The sequence below is a fragment of the Phacochoerus africanus genome, chromosome 1 (assembly GCF_016906955.1).
Source record: "Phacochoerus africanus isolate WHEZ1 chromosome 1, ROS_Pafr_v1, whole genome shotgun sequence".
NCBI classification, from domain to species: Eukaryota; Metazoa; Chordata; class Mammalia; order Artiodactyla; family Suidae; genus Phacochoerus; species Phacochoerus africanus.
Window position 1 is genome coordinate 114,227,228 of NC_062544.1, and position 17,801 is coordinate 114,245,028.

The 17,801-nt window shown below is 45.1% G+C and overlaps 1 long non-coding RNA gene across 1 annotated transcript in view; it reads left to right on the forward strand.

Annotated features, from left to right (window-relative positions):
* Positions 1–3,199: 3,199 nt before the first annotated feature.
* LOC125112207 (uncharacterized) overlaps positions 3,200–17,801 on the forward strand; it is a 44,164-nt gene continuing 29,562 nt past the window's right edge. The window contains exon 1 of the long non-coding RNA XR_007131028.1: positions 3,200–3,382. This is a non-coding gene — a long non-coding RNA (uncharacterized LOC125112207). The remainder of the gene's footprint in view (positions 3,383–17,801) is intronic.

Below are 17,801 nucleotides of genomic sequence, written 5' to 3' on the forward strand. Positions count from 1 at the left end.
GGGACAGAAAATTAATAAGCCATCCTTCCTTGAAAGGAGCTACTTCAGATTGGCCAAGGCACTACTTGGGTGATGGGTGGAAGTTTAAATGGACACAAGATCATCTGGCAGTCTAGGGGAGGACCTGGATGATGTGGGTGATGGGGCAGGAGGGGCAGCTGACTGTGATCCTTGGGAACTGTGGGCTTTCCACAGGCTGGCTTGCCTGGCACTAGGAAGAGCTGTTGATCAGCTGAACCCAGCTGAACATTAGGGGTAGAAGGGACCAAGAGGAGGCACCAGCTAGAGCATTGCCTGCACGCATGGGTGAACAAAGCCAGAAAATGCATGAAGAAAGAGGAGGTGAGAAGAGGCTGGGCAGTTGGAGAGGCTGTCTGCTGTCAGCTCTGGTGAGAAGTGGGAGAGGAAGGCCTTTCTCCCATCCCTGGAGGAGCTCTGCCAGCCATGGGATTGTGGTGCCTCAGCACCCTAGGGCAGCACCTGTGTTTGCAGTCTTTGGCTCACCAGCAGAGGGCGCTGAGGCACAGGCTTGGCTACAGGGCTGAGCCAGGCAACTTAGGGGGCAGTGGGCACCAACCACAACAGAAGCACAAGAACCTGACTGGGGCTGAGGAGGTCTCAGATGTGATATCTCAGAGGGACAAGGTCCTGCTTTTTATTTTTTATTTTTGTCTTTTGCCATTTCTTGGGCCGCTGCTGTGGCATATGGAGGTTCCCAGGGGGGCGAATCAGAGCTGGAGCCGCCAGCCTACGCCAGAGCCACAGCAACACAGGATCTGAGCCGCATCTGCAACCTATCTATACCACAGCTCACGGCAATGCTGTATCCTTAACCCACTGAGCAAGGCCAGGGATAGAACCTGCAACCTCATGGTTCCTAGTCGGATTCATTAACCACTGCGCTATGACGGGAACTCCAACATTTGCTATTTTTAAGTGGATTCATTTGCATCTATAGGCTGGTAAGGCTGTGCAAATTTGAGTTAATAATTTAAAAAATGAAGACAGAGAACTGGGAGTTCCTGTTCCTGTTCCGCTGAGCCACGATAGGAACTCCCTGGACATCTTATTTTCATTTGCTAATTTTTGCACCTCTACTGGTGTGTCTCTGCTCTGGATCCCCGGCCTTGAATGACCCAGACCTGGATGCCCCCCGCCCAGTGTCCAGGCGCTATGCCCCATGGGAACTGTAGTGCTGGTCCCTGCTTCCAGAGTGACCCTTTCTGGGTCTTTCTGCCGAATTGGATCCAAGGAACATTTGCCCACCCTCCCAGCCACTGGTCAGACCAAGACATGGCTCTGATCCCCTTGCAACTGAAAAGCAGTTCTTCTTCCACATCAGTGGTCACCTGAGGTTCCTCCCATGTGATGATGAATGTCTTCTCAGGAGCCTTGAAAGGTTCTGGGTCCAGTCAATCAACCATTGCCATGACTGGTGTAGGGGAATTTCCTTGCTCCCTTAGGAGTTGGGGGCATTCCATCCTCCAGTGGCCCATCTTCTTACAAAATGGACATGGTATCTTGGGTGGAAGCTGGGATCTGTTTCGTAGGCATTACTTGCTTCAGTGTTTGGGACTCCTACAGCTAAAACAGGCCCCCTTTCCCAGTGGGAGTCTTCTGGGAGTCCTTTGGAGGTGACCAGGAGATGATCATGATGGCTGATAAAAGCCTGACTTGCCACTCTTCCTTTCTTAAGTCAAGCTGTTCCTTTCTTCCTCATCCTGGTTTCTAAAGACATTGAGGGCCATATCAATAAGAAGATTGAGAGGGGCTTGGGGCCCCAAGGCAAGCATTGACGCTTCTGACAGATGTCAAGGATTGATTGACTAATGAAGTGGGTTACAAATACTGTGTGTCCCTTGAAAGTTGTTTGCATCTAAATTTGAATACTTTCTGAGGTCATCTACCAATCTGAAATAGGCCTGGATTTTCATCTTGGCCTTGGGTGATCTCTTTAACCTTATTATAATTAACAGCTTTAATTATGCATCATTTCATCCCTTCAATGAGGCAAAGGATGATGTATTCCCTTCTAGTGAAACCAGGCTCACATGGCTGATAGCCCCAATTGGGATCCATTAGAGGCACTACCGTTATGCCCACAGGGTATTGATGAGGTTGGGGAATGTGTAATCCATCAGCATATATTTGAGTCTGCCCAAATACAGGTCTTTTCCTCAGTGGCGCAGTTGTGAGAAAGGATAATATTTAGTTTCTGCCAGGTAAGGTCAGGGCCATACCCAGGGCTTAGAGAGGTTCCCAGACTAGGGGTCTAATTGGAACTGTTGTTGCCGGCCTTCGCCAGAACCACAGCAACTCTAGATTGGAGCTGCATCTGCGACCTACACCGAAGCTCAGGGCAATGCAGGATCCTTAACCCACTGAGCAAGGCCAGAAATCCTACCGGCAACCTCAGGGTTCCTAGTGGGATTTGTTTCTGATGTGCCACGATGGGAACTCCAGTTCCTGGAATTCTTCAGTGAACTGGCTAGGGTCCTCGCAGACTCTGCCCCAAGCAAGTTGAGGTCAAAGAAAAAGGGATGTGGGAGTTTCCCTTGTGGCTCAGGGGAAAGGAACCCAACTAGTATCCATGAGGATGCGGTTTCAAACCCTCGCCCTGCTCAGTGGGTTAAGGATCCCACATTGCTCGAGCTGTGGTGTAGGTCACAGATGGCAGCTGGGATCTGGCATTGCTGTAGCTGTGGTGTAGCCCATCGGCTACAGCTCTGATTGACCCCTAGCCTGGGAAAATCCATATGCTGCACCTGGGGTCTTTAAAAAAAAGGGGGGACATGGACCCTGATAATTCCTTGAGGCCTGCCTACTACTTTCTGAAGGGGGTAAAGAAACTCTGCTTGCATATCTGGTATCCAATCCAAGGTAAAGAGATTTATAGGCAGGTGAAGGGCGAAGAAGGTGAAAGGACGTTGGGGCTTGGGTCTGCTCTCCGGGGCTTGTGTTCCTGTAGGGGTGCCACTAGAGAGGGCTTTTCATACAGACGGCCCTGCGAGGACACTCCCAATCGTGGAACTCCAGGGAGGCAAGCGGTGCGGTGAACACAACTTTACAGAAGGGTCAGAGGAGAGTGGGGAGCTTATACCCCGGAGGTTGGCCACGTGCGTGCGCATCCCAACGCGCGTGAGTGGCCCCGCCCCAAAGGGCAAAGCGGCCGTGGGGGCGGGGCAGACGCGGGGCTCCCTGTGGACTGGCGGCCAGACATGGCGACCCGGCGGTGAATGATGGCGGTGGGGTCGAGGTCCCACCACCGTGGGCCCCCACCGCGCGGCGCGGGACCGGTCCTTCAACACTCAGGCCGCTTGTGGTGCAAGGGAGCTCACGAAGAGACTGCAGCACGGCGGCGGCGGCAACTCTTACTGTCGAAGTAAGGCTGCGTTTTTTATTTCCTAGGCAAACCTAGAGGGCAGGGTTCCTATGGTTGGGGGTCCCTAGCTGCCTGTGAGGATAGCTGGAAAGTTCCTGATGTGCCCTGTGCAGTGAGGGGTGGAGGACCTAGCCGGGCGGTTGGAAAATGCCTGGCAGGTTTCTTCTCCCCCATTTCCAGTGAAGAAAGGCAACAAAGTAAGAGTGGAAAGTAAGAATGACATAGGGATGCAGAGGCGGGACAAGGATAGTCGGGCGTAGGTGGACCAATACTAAACCTATAAGGGTGGGCGGGAAGGGCACCGGGTTATGCTTTTAACTGTGGCCTAAAAACGCAGCGTGGAAGTTGCCTCGAGGTGAGTGGGCAGACCCGTCCTCTTTCTAGTCCGTTCCCTGACCCACTCATCCTCTGGCTGCAGATTTCTGTGGCAAATTGCAGGTAGCCCTCCGCCTGCCTGGATGGGCCCCACGAAGTGTGAGTCAGGATGGTTCAGGCCGCTCGGCTCACTGCGCCGCCTGGCGTGGAGTGGAGGGCAGGGGGCCCTCTGCAGAAGCACACCCTTGAGAGGATGTCGCAACCCAAGAGGTTGGCGATGTATTGAGTAAAGGTGTGGGGGACAAAAAATTTACCTGAGGGGATGACACAGAGCCAGGAAGAAGATTCAAGTTCTTCCACGTGGCAGAAGGTATGGGGGAACCTTACCCCAGGACTAGTCAGGCCAGAGCTCTCTCTCCATTCCTCCCACCCCACACCCTGGCTGTTCTCACCTCCTCTCCTGGTGTGGGGTGTTATGGGAGGTGGAAGGGAAAAGGGGTCACTGAATGTCTCAACAGCTCTGAAAACATGTATCCACTTCAGCCTCCTGCTAAAAAAGGAAGGGTGCTTACCATTCCCACCTCTGTGGGCTATCAGCAGGAAACATGAGGTGTTCTCAGTCTGGGGGAGAGGGGGTAGAACTGGGGGAAGCAGGGGAAGGACAGAGGTGGGGAGTTCAAGTGAAAAGGGTGGGTTTGGGGGGAAAGGTAGAGACTTGGTGTGGAGGGAGCAAGAGGAAGAAAGTAGAACATGGAAGCTTCAAAGTAAAACCTGAGGACTCTTGGCAATATGTCATTTTTTGGTTTGTTTGTTTTTTGTTTTTTAAAGAAAATTGACGTTATTCTTTCTCTGAAAATGGTATATGCTCCCCATAAGCAGAAAAGTACAGAAAGAAAATAAAAGTATTACTTTGTTTCATCATTCAAATATAACCATCATTAACATTTCTGGTACAGCATCCTAGACATATTTCTATGCATTTTTTACAGATAGAATGAGAGATAGAAATACTTTCATAAAAATGGGATCATGCCATATGTTTATTTTTTTAGTGAAGATTTAATTTTACTTGATTCTAATTGAAGAAGATGAATCTGAAGTGACTCTTGAATTTCGCATATTTCTTCACCACTGCAAGATGCCTGAATATTTCCCCCCTGAAAGATCTCTGTACATTTAAGAAAAGAAACAGTGACATTTAGAGGTAAACATTCCTTTAGTCTCAGAATTGGAGGAGAGTTTGACCCGTGGTCAGCCTACTTGCTACATGAAGAGGAGGAGGGTGGGCTAGCCCTTCCTGAAACACACTGCACCTGGTGCAGGGGTTGCTGACCCTCTAATCTGCCACTGATGCACTGCCAACCCAAAGATGGGAGTGAGGCTGACACCCACTGATGCTAGGTGGCTGGCAAGGCATTTCAGCAGAGGGAGCCCAGGTGCTGCAGCTTCTCTGTGCTGCGGTGGTCCTCACACACATTATTGGTTCCCACCCCTCAAGCTTCATGGCCTGAGAGGCTGTGTCTGAGTCTCACAGAGCCCTGGGACATTGGGGTCCCTATTCTGGATCCTTTCCTCAAGTGAAATAAACTTGGCACTTGGATAGCTTCTTTGTCTCAATTTGAAACTCACCCTGGTGGTCTTGAAGCATTGTGATTTTTTTTTATTAACCACATTTTTATTATAAACCATATTGGCTAACGATTGATTCCTTGATGGTTTTGATTTTTGGCTTAGCCAGCAGCATGTGGAAGTTCTTGGGCCAGGAATTGAACCTGTACCACAGCAACCACAACACCAGATCCTTTACTTGCTGAGCTACCAGGGAACTCCCACATTAATTCCTTGTAGATAAATTGAGAATGTTGCTCATTTTTTTTTAGTTTACATTTCTTTTATTGTAAATGAGACTTTTATCTTTTCAAAAGTTTTCTCTTTTTTGTGAACCATCTCTCTATACCTTTATTTTTTTACTTTATTTTTTTATTGCTCAATGAATTTTATTACATTTATAGTTCTACAATAATCATCACAACCAAATTTTATAGCATTTTCATCCGAAACCCTCAGTGCAACCCCTCGTACCTCCCAACCTCATTTGGAAACCATAAGTTTTTCAAAGTCTGTGAGTCAGTATCTGGAGAACATTGCACATTAATTAATTAGTGGTTTTATACTGCATTAAACTTCTAATTAGAGAATTAGTTAGTTTACACTGTCGATTTTCATTGTGTTTAAATTCCTGTTTTGTAGCATTAATTTACTTATTTAACATTCATCCTATATCTAATATGTACACGAGTCACCACCAGTCCTTTTATATCAGGTTTTTCATTACTCAATTTTAAGTTTTGATTTACTTTTAGCTGTTGGAATTTTCTTTTTTAAAAAAGTTTTATTGAAGTATAATTAATTTGCAAGGCTGTGATAATTTCTGCTGTTCAGCAAAGTGACCCAGTCATAGATATACACACATCCATTCTCTCTGATTATTTTCCCACATAGATTATCACAGAATACTGGGTAAAGTTCTCTGTGCTATACAGCAGGTCCCTAGTGGCCAATCATTGCATATACCTCAGTGTACATATGCCAATCCCAAAGCCCCAGTCCATCCCTCCCACTCCCCACCTGTCCCCTTTGGTAACCATAAGTTTTGCAAAGTCTGTGACTCTATTTCTGTTCTGCAAATAAGTTCATTTGTATCCTTTTTTTCAGATTCCACATATAGGTGATATCATATGATGTTTGTTTGTCTGACTAACTTAATTTAGTATGATAGTTTCTAGGTCCGTCCATGTTGCTGCAAATGGCATTATTTCATTTTTTATGACTGAGTAATATTCCTTTGTGTCATTGTACCTTATCTTTATCCATTCCTCTTTTGATGGACATTTAGGTTGCTTCCTTGTCTTGATTATCAGAAATAGTGCTACAATGAACATTGGGGTGCATGTATCCTTTCAAATTATGGTTTTCTCTGAATAGGTGCCCAGGAATGAGATTGCTGGGTTGTATGGTAGTTCTATTTTTAGTTCTTTGAGGAATCTCCATATTGTTTTCCATAGTGGTTGCACCAATGTACGTTCCCACCAACAGTGTAAGAGTGTTGCAGGATTCTCATACAGGGAGACAGGACACCGGGGCTTTTTGCCAGGAAGCAGTGTTTATTCATGTCAGCACTGGCTCAGCAGATTCATATCCAAAGGCTGAGCCCCAAATGCAGCAGGGTGCTGTCTTATATACTCGCTGTTATTTTTTTTCTTTTTCACTTTGGTCCCTTTGTCCCCCTTATAAGGTAACATACATTCTGTAAATTCTAATTGGATGGTCTATGCTACAAAGTTGCACATGGATACAGATTATGTCATACTGCCACAAAGTTGCTCATGCACGTGCAATGGCTGATTGTGCACATTGTCTTCCCTTTGTTCTGGGAGGGCCCCTACCACATACCCCTCTTTGATGCTCAGACCCCCTGCTTTGGGTTCAAAGAGCATCATCTTAGTTTAGGGATTTGTATTTCCATAGCATCATCACATGTGTGCTGTTTTTCTTTGACCATGGCCTCAATGAGGCTGGAGAGAGACCTCATAACTGGGGGGCTAGACAGGGTAGGATCAAGCAAGCCCCCCAAATTAAAAACACAACACCTATGAGGGCTTCAAATCCCCTGAAAGTTGAAAACCATCCCCAAACAAATTTTTTAACAACAGCCTGTAGATGCAGTTTAACATGTAGAGTGGAGTACAGTATCCATAAGACCCGTCCTTTGCCTAGGTGGCTGGACCATAGTAATGGATATACATTAAGGGGGCCATTTGTCATCTTTTCAGTTGCCAGTTTGTAGGGCATACTGTTTTCTCTGGGTCTCCCAGTCTTCATACACTTGGACTCCCAAATGTTCCCCTTTGGTGAGTGAGAGCAAGAAGAAAGATGAGCGGATCAACCCCAACACATAAGATCCTGACCAGTTTGGGGAAAGTACAGTATAGGCTGCTCTCTCACACATCCAGTATAGTCCACCTAGGGCCCGCCATTCAATGTCCACGTCGACCTCATCCCAGGCCTTTTGTCACATTTCCATCTGGCTGGAGCAGTCTTTGACAACCCTGTGGCAAAGATCAGGGCAGGGATCACAATAACAGGTGTAAGTAGTGGCATTGCATCACAGTAAGAGAACCGAAATGGGAAACAAAAACAGTCTATTTATCCCGTCAGGTAGCGGATCCCTCAAGCTTCTGCCATGCGCAGATTAGTCAGCTTCTGAAGTGACTAAAGCAGTGCTGCAGTCCTCAAGGGTCTCTGGGGTTGCAGTCTGTATCCTCTGGATGGTCAGCTTACATGGTGTTGATGGTTCAGAAGTGTATTCCCAGCCTTGGGAAGCCGGTTTTACTCTGCTGCGGTGAATCCAAGGAGCCACTTCTGCCACCTTTACTGCAGTAGGGGTGGATAAAATTACATTAAATGGGCCCCTCCAAAGATGTTTTAATGGCTGGATATTCCATTCTTTTACCCATACAGCATCCCCTGGTTTGAAGGGGTTGGTGTCTGTGGTTAGGCTTACAGGTAACCATTCCCTAACCCACTGAAGGATGGTGGCCAGGGTGGAACATAGCACCTGCTTCTTCTGTTGCCTTAGGGTGAGATTTCCTAATTCCTTTAGGTACCACCCCCCCTTATACCCTTAATGAGAGGAGGGGGCTGCCCATAGAGGATTTCATAAGGGGAAAACTCTGTTCACTTACTGGGACTGGACCTAATTCTTAGCAAGGCTATTGGCAAGAGCTGGTCCCAGTGTAAGTGAATCTCCTGGCACAGTTTGCTTAATTGCAGTTTCAGAGTCCAATTCATCTGTTCCACCTCCCCGGAGCTTTGGGACAGATAGGCCATGTGTAACTTCCAGGTGATCTTTAACCCCTTTGCCACCAATTGCACCATCTCAGCCACAGATGCTGGTCCATTCTCCAATCCAATGGTGATTGGTATCCCAAATCAGGGAATGTTTTCCTTTAGGAGAAATCAGGCAACTTCATGTGCCTTTTCTGTATGAGTATGGAAGGCCTCTACTCAGCCTGAGAATGTACATACAAAGTCTAGCAGATATTTGTAGCCTCAGACTCTGGGAAGCTCAGTGAAGTCCACAACCATATTTTCAATCAGGGCCCCTCCAACACTCTATATTCCAGGGGTGGCTCTAGGTCCCTGATGCAGGTTATTTTGGGCATGCATTTCACATTGTTCCCATACTACCTGGGCTATGCTGGAAAGCTGAGGGATGTAGGAGTATCAGCCCAATGTGGTCTTGAGAGCCATTCAGCCAATGTGAGTCTCCTGGTGAAATTGTTTGACAAAGGCTGGGACTAGCACCTCAGGAATTGCTATTCCGCTGTCTTCAGATTTCCCTCATCTCCTTGGGAGGTAGATTCCATTTTCAGTTTTAAACCAGGTATTTTCATGTCATGAGTAGTTAGGGTCCCATTCTGCCAATGGACTAGGGAACACTGTGGCAGTCAGAGCCGCTGGTTCTATTGTCCCCTTGGAGGCTGCAGGTGTTGCTTCTTGGCCTGCTTTATGGTTTCCCTGAGTGACTGTGGTGTTTCCCCCTTGAAGTCCCCAACAGTGTATGACTGCCACCTTTCCAGGGGCCCACACAGTGTCCAAGATTTCAAGAATTTCTTTGCCATATTTCATGTCCTTTCCTCCTGAGTTGATTAGGCCCTTTTCTTTATATAAAGCCCCATGTACATGGAAGGTGGTGAAGGCATATTTGGAGTCAGAATATATATTGACATGTATTCCTGCTGCCAGTTGGAGGGCTCACCTTAGCACGATGAACTCTGCCTTTTGCGCGAAGTCCCTTTTGGTAGAGTTTTTGCTTCAGTGGTGGAATGTAAGTTCACCACGGAATACACAGCAAGGCATTCTCCCTCTTTTACAAAATTGTTACCGTTGGTGAAGTATTCAGCATCTGGGTCTTTGAGGGGCTAGTCTCTTAAATCTGGTCGGCTGGAAAATACCTCATCCATGACTTTAACACAATCATGATCTGGCTGGCCTGGCCTGGCCCGACAGGTAGTAGGGTTGCAGGATTTAGGTTCCTCACTACCTTTAGGCATATGTGCAGGTTTTTGCATAGCATCCCCTGATATTTGACCATCCAGGAATTAGCCAGTATTGTCCCTTATACTCCATTAATGTTAGTATCAAGTGTGGCACTCAGACTGTTAATTCTTGTCCCTTAGTCAGTTTATCAGCTTCTGACACTAAGAGAGCTGTGACTGCAAGCACTCGCAGGCAGGGTGGCCATCCTTGGGCAACAGAGTCAAGTTACTTGGAAAGGTATGCCACTGGGCTATGCCATGACCCCAACACTTGAGTTAAGACCACTACTGTGACACCAGTGTGTTCATGCACATACAAGAAGGGCTTGGCCACATCCAGGAGCCTTAGGCCAGGTGCATTGGTGTGGGCCCACTTAATTTCTTCAAAGGCCTTTTGTTGCACTCATCCCCACAACAGAGGTTCTCATTCTCTCCCCCCTTTGTGGCCTCATAAAGGGGATTTGCCAAAATGGAGAAGTTGGGTATCCAGATTCTACAGAAACCTGTGGCCCCAAGGAATTCTTGAACCTGGCATCAGGTGGATGGAACTAGGATTGAGCAGACAGCCTGTTTTCTTTCTGGGTTGAGTTGATGTTGCCCCTCAGATAGGTGAAAACCAAGATATTTGACTTTTTCTTGACAGATTTGGGCTTTCTTCCTTGAAACTTTGCAGCAAGGCCAGAGAATTCCATACTTTGGAGCCTTTCTAGGTGCCTTTGAATTCCCATCTGGGCTTTACGAGGGATGAAATATTGCTTTTGTGGAATGAATCCTGCCCCTATAGGGTCATGGCTGTTTGGCCATGGGAGTTGAATGTTATCTGGGCCTGTAGCTTTCCCAATAAGTCCTGACCCATCAAAGTCACAGGACAGTCAGGGAGGTATGGAAATTTGTGAATGACTTCATGTCCCCCCAAAGCACATCATCTAGGCAGCAGGAAGAGGTGCCATGTTTGGTTGCCTATGGCCCCTACGATGGTGGCTTGCCTCTGCGAGAGTGGGCACACAGGTTGAGTTATCACTGAGTGTTCTGCCCCAGTATCTACCATGAAGTCAATGGAATAGCCCCCATATTCATTCGGACCATAGGCTCTTGGGGACCTAGCAAAATAGAGCTTGGTTGGTCCTAGTCCTCCTCATAGTCTCCCATAGTGGCCAGCCCTATAAAGTCACTTTCAGGAGCCCCACATGGCTGCTGGGCTGGCTGACATCACCCCAGACCACTTGGCCTCTTTCCCTCTGCTTGGGGCCTGATTGGGAATCATCTGACAATTGAGGGGCACTCATTTTTCCAATGGCCTTTCTGGCGACATTGGTTCTGTCCCAGTTTTGGCCCTGGGTGAGATCGTCCTCCTCTTTGCCCCCCTTTCTGGCCTCAGCCTCGGCCCCAGCTCTGGCCCTGTGGGGCACCTTCCATTTGCTTCACCAAGGCAGTGACCCGTAGGCTCTCCTTTTTTTTTGCATTTTTTTGTTTTCAGCATTTAGTGCCTCCTGGTCACAGCTGACAAACATTTTGGTTGCTATCTCTAGAAACTAACTAGCATTCATGCCTGCAAAGCCCTCCAACTTCTGGAGCTTGCATTAGATGTCCCCTTGTGCCTCGCTCATGAAGGCTGCATTGACCATCCACTGGTTTTCAGCTGCTCCTGGGTCAAAGGGGGTATAAAGGCAGAATGCCTCACATAGCCTCTCATAGCATTAGCTTGGGCTCTCATTGGGCCCCTGGAATACCTCTGAGGTTTTGCTCATGTTCATGGCCCTTTTCCCACTTTGTTTCATGTCACTTAGGAGAGCCTCATGGTAGCATGTAGGTTGTGGAAGTCCCCCATCAACATTAGGGTCCCATTGGGGGTCCTCCCCAGGGAAATGGTCTGGGGTGTAAGCCTGGGCATCTAATGTTTGCACCGGGGCATTTTCCTCTAGCCATTTTAGAGATGCCTGAGTGCCATTTGTCAGTGTTAAACAGAGTCCGAAGAAGCTGATGGCAGTCAGTCCAGGTGGGCTTGTGGGTCTGGATGATGGATTGCATTTGATTAATCATCACCTGAGGCTTCTCTATGTAGGAGGGGGTATGATTTTTCCAATTTAGGCCAGTGGTGGTGAAGGGTTGGTATACAAAAACACACTGGCCTCCTTGAATTTGGCCTTCTTGATCAAAATAAACAGGCTCTCTGGTCTTTCTCAGTGGCATCTGCAGGGCCCCGTGGTACTGTGGTGGAGAGGGGCTACCCCGGCTGGCCTGATTTTCCAGTTACCTTGGGGCCAGAGTATATGGGGTTATCACTGGAGGCTTGGGAGAAGCAGTGACTGGTGGCATCATGGGTGAATCAGGGAGGGGGTGCTCTCAGTGGATGCAGCAGTCTCCAGCATGGCCGTGGCTATTGGAAGTGCAGGAGGCAGTGGAGGGTACTTCCTCTGGTTCCCCAGATAAAATGGGTTTCTTGGGTTCTGGTCGGCATTTTGAGGAAGCCATCATTTGAGCCAACATAATTTTATGGGTTTTTCTTAGATAGGCTTTTAGCCAAGGTGGCCGATAGAGGACTATGTCCTGCCAGCAGTCAATCCAAGGGAATTGGTTAGGGTGCCCTGGGTTCCCCATGATGACTCTAAACACCTTACTAACTAGTTCTTTATCTAGTGACCCCTCAGAGTGCCAACCCACCCCAAATGAAGGCCAATATAGCTCACAAATCGTTCAGAGTTTTCTGGGAGTCAACTTAATACCATAATCTCCTGAATATCCCCTCTTGAAAATTTTTATCATACACTCTGAGGGAGTGTGTTTGTTCTGTTTTCCACCCATTTCCTCCCCCCAAAAGATGACAGTCATACAAGAAGGGAAAGGGAAGCAGTAAACAATCACTTCATCTGTCTCTGGCCGCTCTTGCAGGGGAGGTATTTCAGGCACCTCTTAGCATTGGTAGAACTATATAAACCCCAACATCAGGACCTCTCTGAAGAGGGCCACTGTAAGCCATATGAGGATCGCCACAGAACCACAGATCAGGACTCAACACTTGCTTCAGCCTGTCTGGTTGAGTCGGAACTCTCCCATCATCCCTTTCATTCACTCACATTCATACAATGTTTCCAACCCACCACCCAGCATCTTATTGTTGGGGTTTTGTCTCCCATGAGACTACTCAGGTGACTCAGGGAGGTGATCACGCTCCCCTTCTGCCTCTTAGGGGTAGGCTTACCAAATTGAACCCGAGTTCTTACCAGTCTGATGGACGGGGCTCCCTTGGCTGGTTCTTGGGCCTTACTGGGTTCTGTTGTGCTCCTGGGGTCCTTGCCCAGGCATGTCAGGAGGTCTAGTCCCCTAAAGATCAATCAGTCCATTGGGCACCAGGCAAGGTCACCTCTTCCAGCATCCCAGGGCTCAAACCCCAGTGACAAGGGAAGTGAAATCACCATCACTGTATCCCAGATGAACCCCCAAGAAATTGCACGGGATTCTCATACAGGGAGACAAGACACTGAGGCTTTTTACCAGAAAGCAGTGTTTATTCATGTCAGCACTGGCTCAGCGGATTCATATCCAAAGGCTGAGCCCCAAATACAGCAGGGCGCTGTCTAATATACTCTCCATTATTTTTTTTCCTTTGTCCCCCTTATAAGGTAACATACATTCTGTAAATTCTGATTGGATGGTCTATGCTACAAAGTTGCGCATGGATACAGATTATGTCATAGTGCCACAAAGTTGCTCATGCATGCACAGACACTGATTGTGCACATTGTCTTCCCTTTGTTCTGGGAGGGCCCCTACCACAAGAGAGTTCCCTTTTCCCCACACCCTCTCCAGCATTTATTATTTGTAGACTTTTTTTTTTTTTTGGTCTTTTTTAGGGCCACACCTGCGGCATATGGTTCCCAGCCTAGGGGTCCAGTCAGAGCTACAGCTGCTGACCTACACCACAGCAACAGCACTGGGGAATCCATGCCGTGTCTGTGTTCTACACCACAGCTCATGGCAACACCGGATCCTTAACCCACTGAGCAAGGCCAGGGATTGAACCAGTGTCCTCATGGATGCTAGTTGGATTCGCTAACCGCTGAGCCACGATGGGAACTCCATATTTGTAGACTTTTTGATGATGGCCATTCTGGCTGGTATAAGGTGGTACCTCACAGTAATTTTGATTTGCATTTCTCTAATAGTGATATTGAACATCTTTTCATGAATTTTTTTGCCATACATATATCTTTGGAGAAATGTTTATTAAGATCTCCCGCCCATTTTTTGATTGGGTTGTTTGTTTTGTTGATATTGAGCTATAGGAGATGTTTGTATATTTTAGAAATTAATCCCTTGTCAGTTGCTTCATTTGCAAATATTTTCTCCCATTCTGTGTGTTGTCTTTTTGTTTTGTTTATGGTTTCCTGTGCTGTGCAAAAACTTTTAAGTTTAATTAGGTCCCATTTATTTACTTTTGCTTTTATTGTCATTACTCTAGGAGGTGGATCTGAGAAGATATTGCTGTGGCTTATGTCAGAGAGTGTTCAGCCTGTGTTTAAGAGGTTTGTAGTATCTGGTCTTACATTTAGGTCTTCAATCCATTTTGAGTTTATTTTTGGGTATGGTGTTAGAGAATGTTCTTTTTTTTTTAAGCTTTTATTTATTTATTTATTTCTACTGTAGAGGATGGTTACCCAGTTACACATACATGTATACATTCTTTTTTCTCACATTATCATGCTCCATCATAAGTGACTGGACATAATTCCCAGCGCTACACAGCAGGATCTCATTGCTAATCCATTCTGAAGGCAATAGTCTCTATCTATTAACCCCAAGCTCCCAGTCCATCCCACTCCCTCCCCCTCCCCCTTGGCAACCACAAGTCTTTTCTCCAAGTCCATGATTTACTTTTTTGTAGAAAGGTTCCTTTGTGCCATATATTAGATTCCAGACATAAGTGATATCATATGGTATTTGTCTTTCTCTTTCTGACTTACTTCACTTAGTATGAGAGTCTCTAGTTCCATCCATGTTGTTGCAAATGACATTATTTTGTTCTTTTTTATGGCTGAGTAGTATTCCATTCTGTAAATATACCACATCTTCCTAATCCAATCATCTGTGATGGACATTTGTGTTGATTCCATGTCTTGGCTATTGTGAATAGAGCTGCAATGAACATGCGGGTGCATGTGTCTTTTTTAAGGAAAGTTTTATCTAGATATATGCCCAAGAGTGGGATTGCTGGGTCATATGGTAGTTCTATGTATAGATTTCTAAGGTACCTCCATACTGTTCTCCATAGTGGTTGTACCAGCTTACATTCCCACCAACAGTGCAGGAGGGTTCCCTTTTCTCCACACCCCCTCCAGCATTTGTCATTTGTGGACTTATTAATGATGGCCATTCCGACTGGTGTGAGGTGGTATCTCATGGTAGTTTTGATTTGCATTTCTCTAATAATTGGTGATGTTGAGCATTGTTTCAAGTGCTTGTTGGCCATCTGTATATCTTCCTTGGAGAAGTGTCTCTTCAGGTCTTTTGCCCATTTTTCCATTGGGTTGTTGGCTTTTTTGCTGTTGAGTTGTATAAGTTGTTTGTGTATTTTAGAGATTAGGCACTTGTCAGTTTCATCATTTGTTCTAATTTCATTCTTTTGCATGTAGCTGTCCAGTTTTCCAAGCACCACTTATTGAAGAGACTAGTTTTCTTAACTAGTTTTTATTTTCCCTGAAAAGCTCATGGTCCCTTTGAGTTCTTTTATATATGACAATGCCCCTTCCCCCTCTTTCCATGTTTGTGATTACAAAGATTAGGTTTTTTATTCCAGTTTTATTGAGGTATAATTGACATACAGCACTGTAAAAGTTTAAGGTGTACAGCACAATGATTTGACTTATATACATCATGAAATGATTATCAATAAGTTTAGTGACCATCCGTCATCTCATACAAATATAAAATTAAATAGAAAAGATTTTTCTTATGATGAGACCTCTTTAAGACTTATTCTTTTAACTTTCACATATAACATATGGCAATATTAATTATATCTTGTGTAGTATATTACATCCTGTGTTGTATATTACATCTCTAGTGCTTATTTAATACCTTAAAACTGGGAAATTAAGTACCCTGTCCCCCTTTATCTTCTACTTCTTATTACCACAAATCATCTCTTTTTCTTTGAGTTTGTTTGTTTTAGAAATATAATTGACCTACAACACTGTGTTAGTTTCTGCTATACAACAGGGATTTTGTATTTCTATATATCTCAAAATGATCACCATGATAAGTCTAGTTACAGTATATCACCATACAAAGATATTACATAGTTATTGACCATATTCCCCATACTGTACATTTCCTACAGGTGACTCATTTATTTTGCAACCAGAGTTTATTTGTGTTAATTTCCCTCACCTATTTCTTTCCTCTCCTATTTCCTCTCCTCTGGGAACTATCTGTTGTTCTCTGTATCTGTAGCTATGTTTCAATTTTGTTGTGTTTGTTCATTTGTTTTTTGGATTTCGCCTATTTGTGGAATTGTACAGTATTCATCTTTTTCTGTCTGATTTATTTCACTTAGTATAATACAGGCTAGGTTCATCCATGCTGTTGCAGATGGCAAGATTTTGTTCTTTTTTATGGCTGAGTGATATATATATATATATATATATATATATATATATATATATGAACGATGTTGAGCATCTTCGGGTGCCTATTGGCCATCTGTATGTCTTCTTTGGAAAAATGTCTATTTAGATCCTCTGCCCATTTTTTAATTGGGTTTTTTTAATGTTAAGTTATATGAATTCTTTGTATATTTTGAATATTAACCCTTTTCAGATATATTGTTTGCAATTATCTTCTCTCATTCAGTAGGTGGCCTTTTCATTTTGTTAATAGTTTTCTTTGCTGTGCAAAAGCTTTTTCATTTGTGTAGTCCCATTTGCTTATTTTGTGGTTGTTATTTCCCTTGCCTGAGGAGACACATCCAAAAAAATATTAAGACCAATGTCAAAGAGCTTACAGCCTATGTTTTCTTTTACAAGTTTATGGTTTCATGTCTTAAATTTACATCTTTAATCCATTTTGAATTTTTTTTTTTGCATGGTATGAGGGAGTAGTCCAGTTTGATTCTCTTCAAGTAGCTATCCAGTTTTCCCAGCACTATTTATTGAAGAGGATGTCTTTTCCCCATTACCATCTTTGTCATAGATTAATTACCCATATAATTATTCATAATGAACCCATGTAAGTGTGAGTTCATTTCTGGGCTCACTGTCTGTTCTGTTCCTTTGATCTATGTGTATGTTTTTGTGCCAGTACCATATTGTTTTGATGACTGTAGTTTTGTAGTATAGTTTCAAATCAGAGACCGTGATACCTCCAGCTCTGTTCTTTCTCAGGATTGTTTTGGACATTTAGGGACTTTTGTGTTTCCACATAAAATATATTCTTTTCCCCATATAGGTTGTTATAAATTATTGAGTAGATTTCCCTGTGCTATGCAGTAGGTTCTTGTTAATTATTTTTTTTACAGTAGTGTGTATATGTTATTTTCATCTGCCCCATTCCTCCCTCCCTGCTAGGATTTCCCCTTTGGTAACCAGAAGATTTTTTTTTCTTTTTAGGGTCGCACCTGTGGCATATGGAGGTTCCCAGGCTAGGGGTCCAATCGGAGCTGTAGCCACTGGCCTACACCACAGCCACTGCAATGCCAGATCCCAGCTGCATCTGCGACCTACACCACAGCTCATGGCAATGCCAGATCCTTAATCCACTGAGCAAGGCCAGGGATTGAACCTGCATCCTCATGGATGCTAGTCAGATTCATTTCTGCTGAGCCACGATGGGAACTCCATAAGATTGGTTCTGAAATGAGTTTGTTTTATAATTAAGTTCTTTCTGTGTCATTTTTATTAGATTCCACATATAAGTAATACCATATAATATTTGTCTCTCTCTGTCTGACTTACTTCATTCAGTATGGTAATCTCCAAGTCCATCCATGTTGTTGCAAATGGCAGTAT